The following is an 8,071-nucleotide window of genomic DNA, read 5'->3' on the forward strand; positions in this document are numbered from 1 at the left end:
CGGCAGGCAGCTCAAGGAGGGAGAGACGCCCTTCCTCAGCCCTGGCGCACTTGGTTGCCAAGTTGAATAGCTCCAAAGAAGTGCACAGGTCTTCATGCATCGCCAGCTCCTCCTTCATCTTGACATCGCGCACGCCGTCGGAGAAGGCTGAGATGATGGCCTCCTCAGTCACCCTGGGAATCTTGAGGCGTGCGTTGTTGAAGCGCTGGATGTACTTCTGTAGGGTCTCCCCGGGTTGTTGCTTGATGCGGCGCATGTCGCTCACGGTGGGTGGCTGGTCGCGAGTACCTTGGAAGTTGGCGATGAAGCGGGTGCGCATCTCGTCCCAGGAGGAGATCGTGCCTGGAGCCAGGTTCAGGAGCCAGGTGCGGGCCCCGTCCTTGAGCGCCATGGGAAACCAGTTCGCCATGACCTTCTCGTCTCCGTTGACAGCTTCGATGCCCAGCTCGTAGAGCTAGAGGAACTCCGCAGGGTTAGTCGTGACGTCGTAGCGAGGAGGCAGGTCTGGCTTGAACTTGTCGGGCCACGCGACACTGCGTAGCTCGGCGGTGAAGGCACGGCAGCCTGCTGTGGCCACGGGAGGCCTTGGGTGATGGAGAGCTTGGTCTTGCATGTCCCCACGCGCCGCAGCTGGGTCTTGACATGCGGGAGCAGGAGCATGGTCGCGACGTGCTGGAGCAGGGAGCGCCCGGGCAGCTTCTTGCGAACGAGGGACTTCCTGGCAGCTCTGCTCTTGCTACGCTGGCACCTGACAGAGCGGGTTCCGCACAGGGGCCACGCGCCTTGGAGCCATGGCGCCTTCTTGAGGAGCAGGCGGCCGGGGCGCCGCCGGAGCTTCGTCGCCCGCGCGGGGCGGGGTGCGGTGCAGCGGAACGGACGGTGCAGGAGAGCCCCCTGCGGCGCGGACGAGCTCGGCGACGCGGTCGAGCCATTCTTCATAGGCGTCGTCGATGGGGCGGTAGCGCAGGAGCTCGTTTGCCGCGATGAGCGCAGCTCGAGCCTCCATGGGTGCGCGGAGCGCGGGGGACGAAGAACCAGCTAGGAGGAGCGAGGGAGTTGCGGTGCGGCCGTCTTGCCGCACGGACGGATGATGAGACGATGCTTGCTGCTCGTCCCCCGCCGGGCCGGTGGCGGCGTTGACGGTAGGTGACGGGGAACGGTGAGGACGCCCGCCGACAGGAGCCGTCTGGGCGACGCGGGAAGCAAGAGCGGCCCAGCGCTCGGCGCGGGCCCGACGAGCGTCAGACATGGGTGCGATGGTCGGAGGAGAACGGGGTGGTGGAAGACGAATTCCGGCGCACCCCTACCTGGCGCGCCAAATGTCGGATTTTGGGTTCCGGCAGACCCTTGAGGTTCGAACACTGGGGTGCGCGCGGAGATCTCGCTTCCTACCTACCTGCACCCCTCCACCTCGCTAAGATCTAAGCTATGGAAAGAACAACACAAGAGACACAGGGTTTATACTGGTTCGGGCCACCGTTATGGTGTAATACCCTACTCCAGTTTGTGGCGTGGTGGATTGCCTCTTGGGCTGATGATGATGAATGATACAAGGAAGAACAGCCTCGTGAGGGTCTGTTCTTGGCTGGGGCGATGAACTGCTGGGAGGAGTTCAGCCACCCTTCTCTCTCTCTGATTGTCTTTCTCCGATTCAACCTCCTATCGAACCTCTCCTCTTAACCCCTCTGAACCCCCTCTCTGATCGAACCCACCTCTTCTGTGGGTGGCTGGTCCTATTTATAGAGGCCCTGGTCCTCTTCCCAAATATCGAGCAGGAAGGGAGCCAACAATGGCGGGCTAATTTGAAGGGGGACAGCTAGTACTCGCTACCCTGACAAAAGTAGTCTTCGCCTGCACAAAGCTCTGGTGGTGACGCCGTCTTGGGCTCCACGATGACATCCGTCTTGTAGTCTTTTTGGTCTTGGTCTCGTTGCACCGAAATGGCAACCTTTGCCTGATGCCTCGGTACTTCGCGGTTGCACTTGCCCCCTTTGCACCAAAGAGGAAAGGAGGACACTGCGCGGGCTGGCACCCGCCTGGCGCCCTTGATCGTCATGGCTTGCGTCACGGGCACCTCGTGAAATACCCCGCCTTGATCTCTCCGCCTCCTCGCGAGCCAGCCTGATGAGGCCGTGTCTGAGGAAGCTCCGTGTCGTCCGCCCCGCAAGGCTTGACCCCTCGCGAGGGTCTTGGGTCTGTGTTGATGAAAATGGACCGTGCTGGGCCGCCTCTTAAGCCACGTCGCAAGCCGCAGGCAGGCAAGTCTGGGAACCCCGTTCCCAGAACGCCGACAGTCTTCAAACCAAAGCCGCCGCCTTGGGCCGCCCTGCGCTATGAGCCGCCCGGTATCACGGACGCCTTTGCTGTGGCCCACCTGTACCTCTGCGTGTTCTCCTCAGCCGCCGGCCCCGCCATGAGCGAGTTTGCCTCCGCCTCATCGCCGTCAGCAAGCCGCCGTCCACCGGGCTTGTTGCTCTTCGGCCTCCCGCCGCCTGTCACTGCTGAAATTGCCTCGCCGGGGCGCGCATCAGCAGCAGTGTTAAGCTGCCGCCCGCCTAAGCCGCAGCCGCTGCTCTGGGAAACTACTTCTATCATTCTGCTATGCCGCGCCGTCTGATGCTCGGCCTCACGTGCTCGCGCCTCGCCACCACCGGTTAGCCGCCGCTACAACCGCGGCTCCGCCTCCAGCCGCCCGGCACCTCCGTCCGCACTGCGCCAGGCTTTTGCGCCGGACGCCCTCTTCTACCTGGCTGGGCTGCTGTGTTGTTCCTCCCCTTGCGGTGAGCCGCTTCCATGCGCCCCTAACGACTGCTCTGCCGCCCGTTCGCTGCTCTATGAGGGTCATTGTTAATTGTTGTCTGCAAAGAAAGCGAGGCCGAGACCCGCCGGTGCTCCCGTTGAACCGCCACTACTATTCGCCTTTGCTGCGACCCTGCACCTCCGCGCTACACAACCCCGCTGACCCCCGCAGACTCCTCCCGCTGCCTTGCTCGTTGTGGACAGTCACCCAAGCAAAAGAGGGACTGGCATACTACATGGAGTATACACTTGTGTTGGTCGGTGTTTGACTGCTTTCTCCAAATTCCAGTACGTATGTGTGTGTACTACTTCAGTGTGCGCTAGTGCTTCTATTGTCCCGACTGTCTCAAGATCCAGAGGCCACGACCACCTCCTGTACGGCAGAAGAGAGGAAGCAGCATGGGCGCGACGTGTGGATGACAGCAACGAACAGCCGGATGGCATGCCGCGTAGAGGCGCACAGCTGCGCGAGATGTCCGGGTTATGGCCGCCATCATCCCCAAGCGTCATGGACAGCAGCACTAACAGACAGAACAGCGGCACAGTCATATACGTCCAACGTCGCCGTATGTACACTAAAGTAGCATTCAAAGGCAATCAATCAAACGGGAGCTTTTTACGTGGAAACAAAGAACACCATTTTGGATTTTTGACTTTCTGGTCTCACGGCCATGACAACAAAAGCTCAGATTAAACCGCTCGACAGGAATCATCAGTGACAGCATACTTCAAATATGAAGTGATCCAGAAATTGCTGCTACTGCTACTGTTAAACAAGCCGGGGACAATCTGCTACATCATTAAAACTAACGACGCGTTTGGTTCGGGAGAATCGCAACGGTTCCCGATTGCAGCGCATTCTGAAACAATATCCGGCGTTTGGTACACGCACACCACGTATTCCGTAGCAGTGCTTTCCGATACGGGGTTCACAAAATTGAAAACGCTCACATGCGGCTGATTAGGAAAACAGGAGTCGGACGGCCAGACCAAACAGATCACGTATTCCTAAAGCAAAAAGGTAAAACGGAGCTTCCCGATACCTTAACCGAAGAAGTAACCTGAGGGCGAACCAAACGCGTCGTAAGTGGTACTACTCTCCGTCCCATGTGAAGGTTAAAACTACAGCAGAGTTTGCGCGAGAATGAAGAAGTAATACTACTGCCTTTTGGATCGAAAGGACTAAGACTATGTCCAGCATTATCCAGCATCAGTATCCGCCTTATCCGGCAAAAAAACAGGTGCTATTTACCCTATTTATTTTTAAGCACGTATTAATTCATCCGAGCAAAACTACTTTGGCTTGCTGTATTTTGTATGCAGGAGAATTGTTCATTACAAAGTGGTATTATACCGTGGAGACGGAGGCGTGCCAACATCACTCGGTACAGGTGGCCGTCCTTACTCAATGGACTCCCGCACCGGCCTACAAATGCCATGGACGTCTCTCACGAGCGCACCAGCTTACAACGTCACGGACGACTCACCCGTCCGCTCTCGCGGCCAGTTCACGCGTCCGCGCTGGCTTACAACGAGGAGGACAACTTACTCGTCCGCACCGACTTACAGCGCCGCGGCCGACTCATCTGTCTGCTCCCTCGGCCGACTCGCTCGTGATTGATTTCAACTTCACCATAGTGATCATCAACTTCGCGGCGGATAATTTCTAGCCTAACATATCAGCTTCAGCATACAAAGCTCCGTTGTTCAACTATATGCCGATTTAAATCACGGTCAAATATGGAGAATCTCAAGCCAACTCCTCGAGTCGTCTTAAGACTCGGGGGCTACATGGACATGACTCACCCAATTCAAGAATCCGGGTCATTGGAGGGGAAGATAACTCGGTCCAGGAGGCTACTGCTATATTGATGAACACGGACATGACTCGGCCAATTCAAGAACTCCGGGTCATTGGAGGGGAAGATAACCCGGTCCCGGAGGCTACTACTATATTGGTGAAAATTTAAAGGCCGTCAGAAAATTTCCGGCTCAAAATGAAGAATGCCGGTTTAAAATCCGGCTCAAGAAAAATCTGTCTCTCACAAAGCATTGAAGCTCTCAATATCCGGCTCATAATCCGGCTCAAGAGAAATCTGTCTCCCACAAAGCTCTGAAGCTATCAAAACCGGCTTAAAAGTTCTGGTTCAAGAAGAATATTATCTCTCGCAAAGTTCGAGCTCTCAGAAAAAAGGTTGCCAAAGAGAAGTTGCTGCCATGATACGCGGTTCAAACATGGGTATCCTGCCTTATGGGCTTATCTTATTGGTCACATGGGGGCTTCTACTTTATACAGCAAAGTTATTATTACCCTTTGAATCCGGCTTATAGGCCACACAAAAGAAAATGGGGGCTTACTACCCAGGTTAAAAGGGACCAAACCGAGTAAGCACAACTCAAACATAGGTACCCCTTGAGCACAGCTCAAAATATTGCTTGGGGGCTCTTTTGTTCTAAAGAACAAAGAGTTCATAACCTTGTGATAGGCTATAAAAGCCAGGCTTGGAAGCCAGGTGTATTCAGCCAAAACCCCGGGTTATCCTGCCTGCATGCCAGCTGCTTCTTCATCAGGTTATCCTGATTGACCCGCTGAACTCTTAACAGTCAATCTTTTAAACAAGACCCTGAACTCATTAAGGTTAAAATGTCGGTTTGTCATGAGAGGTCACGGTTTACGGAAAGTAAGGAGAAGCTCAGGCTGATAAAGCCGCCTTCCTTGAAACTTGAATAAATCGGTCTGTGATGCACGATGCTACTCTGACCCTGCGTACTCCTAATAAGTCTATCTTTAAATAAGAACTAAACGTATCTGGGTTAAAATGTCGATTGGGTAATGTGAGTGCCGGCTCACGGAAAGCGCGTACCTTCCAGTGGCTAATTGAAAGTGCAACTATCCCTAGGTGGTTTTGGTAATTCCTAACAACATATAGCTCATTGAGCTAATGCTATTCCAAGATTAGTATTTCAGGAAAAGCTCAATGAATGGCATGGCATGGATGAGGAAAGTGGACCCCTCAAAATACTAAGGACAAAAAGATTGGCTCAAGCTCAAAGCTCAAGACTCTACATTTTATATTTTAGTGATCCAAGATCACATTGAGTCTATAGGAAAAGCCAATACTATCAAGGAGGGATGAGGTGTTTCTTGATGAGGTTCTTGCTTCATAGTGCTTAGTGATATGCTCCAAAACCCTCAACTACCTTCCCACATCCACATATGACCTAAACCAAAAGTCAAACTCGGCCCCACCGATTCTTTCTATCCGGCGCCACCGAGTTCAGATGTCATAGCCACTGCCACAAACCCTAGGCAAATCGGTCTCACCGATAGGGATCTCGGTCACACCGAGATGGGGTTGTAATCTCTCTGTTTCCCTTCGTAACATTTCGGTCCTACCGAGATGAGCGATCGGTCCCACCGAGATTGCAATGTAAACTCTCTGTTTCCCTTTTGTAACATTTCAGTCCCACCGAAATGAGCGATCGATCCCACCGAGTTTACTTGACCAACTCTCTGGTTAGCTTATTACCAAAATCGGTCCCACCGAGTTTGTGTAATTGGTCACACCGAGATTACGTTATGCCCTAACCCTAACCATATCGGTCCTACTGAGGTGCATCTTAGTCCCACCAAAAATCCTAACGGTCACTAGGTTTGCTAAATTGGTCCGACCAAGTTTCTCAATTCGGTCTCATCGATATTGGTAAATTGTGTGTAATGGTTAGTTTTTGTGTGGAGGCTTTATATACCCCTCCACCCACTCTTCATTCGTGGAGAAAGCCATCAGAACATACCTACACTTCCAATACACATTTTCTGAGAGAGAACCACCTATTCATGTGTTGAGGCCAAGATATTCCATTCCTATCATATGAATCTTGATCTCTAGCCTTCCCCAAGTTGCTTTCCACTCAAATCTTCTTTCCACCAAATCCATATCCTATGAGAGAGAGTTGAGTGTTGGGAAGACTATCATTTGAAGCACAAGAGCAAAGAGTTCATCATCAACACACCATTTGTTACTTCTTGGAGAGTGGTGTCTCCTAGATTGCGTAGGTGTCACTTGGGAGCCTCCGACAAAGATTGTGGAGTTGAACCAAGGAGTTTGTAAGGGCAAGGAGATCGCCTACTTCATGAAGATCTATCGCTACTGAGGCAAGTCCTTCATGGGCGATGGCCATGATGGGATAGACAAGGTTGCTTCTTCGTGGACCCTTCGTGGGTGGAGCCCTCTGTGGACTCGCGCAACCATTACCCTCCGTGGGTTGAAGTCTCCATCGACGTGGATGTACGATAGCACCACCTATCGGAACCACGACAAAAACATCCGTGTCTCCAATTGCGTTTGAATTCTCCAAACCCTTCCCTTTACATTCTTGCAAGTTGCATGTTTTACTTTCCGCTACTCATAGACTCTTTGCATGCTTGCTTGAATTGGGTTAAGATTGCTTGATTTGTGCTAAGTTGCTAAAATCTGCCAAGAACTAAAATTAGGAAAAGGATAGATTTTTAATTGGTCAAGTAGTCTAATCACCCCCCCCTCTAGACATACTTTCGATTCTACAAGTGGTATCAGAGCTAGGTTTCCATTTGCTTTGATTTCCATAGCTTTTGATGGTCATAGCCTTGGTTTCACAACCTAGGAGAGTATGGAGTCTAGCGAGGGAAATTATCACCGTAGAGGTCCTTACTTTGATGGTACTAATTTTGCTAGTTGGAAGCATAAGATGAAAATGCATATTCTTGGACATAACCCCACCGTTTGGGCTATTGTGTGTGTTGGCTTGCAAGGTGAATTCTTTGATGCGAGAGAACCGAATCGTGAAGCTACCGCGGACGAGTTGAAGATGCTACAATACAATGCTCAAGCTTGTGATATTCTCTTCAACGGATTGTGCCCCGAAGAATTCAACAAAATCAGCCATCTTGAGAATGCAAAGGAAATTTGGGATACTTTGATTGATATGCACGAAGATACCGACTCCGTCAAGGAATCCAAGTTGGATGTGCTTCAAAGTCAACTTGACAAGTTCAAAATGAAGGATGGTGAAGGTGTCGCTAAAATGTACTCTAGGCTTGCTCTTATCACAAATGAGATTGTCGGCTTAGGAAGTGAAGAGATGACCGACAAATTCATCATCAAGAAGATCCTAAGAGTCTTGGATGGAAAATACGATACCGTATGCACATTGATCCAAATGATGCCGAATTACAAAGATCTCAAGCCAACGGAAGTCATTGGAAGAATTGTTGCTCATGAGATGTCACTCA

The sequence above is a fragment of the Triticum urartu genome, chromosome 7 (assembly GCF_003073215.2).
Source record: "Triticum urartu cultivar G1812 chromosome 7, Tu2.1, whole genome shotgun sequence".
NCBI classification, from domain to species: domain Eukaryota; kingdom Viridiplantae; phylum Streptophyta; class Magnoliopsida; order Poales; family Poaceae; genus Triticum; species Triticum urartu.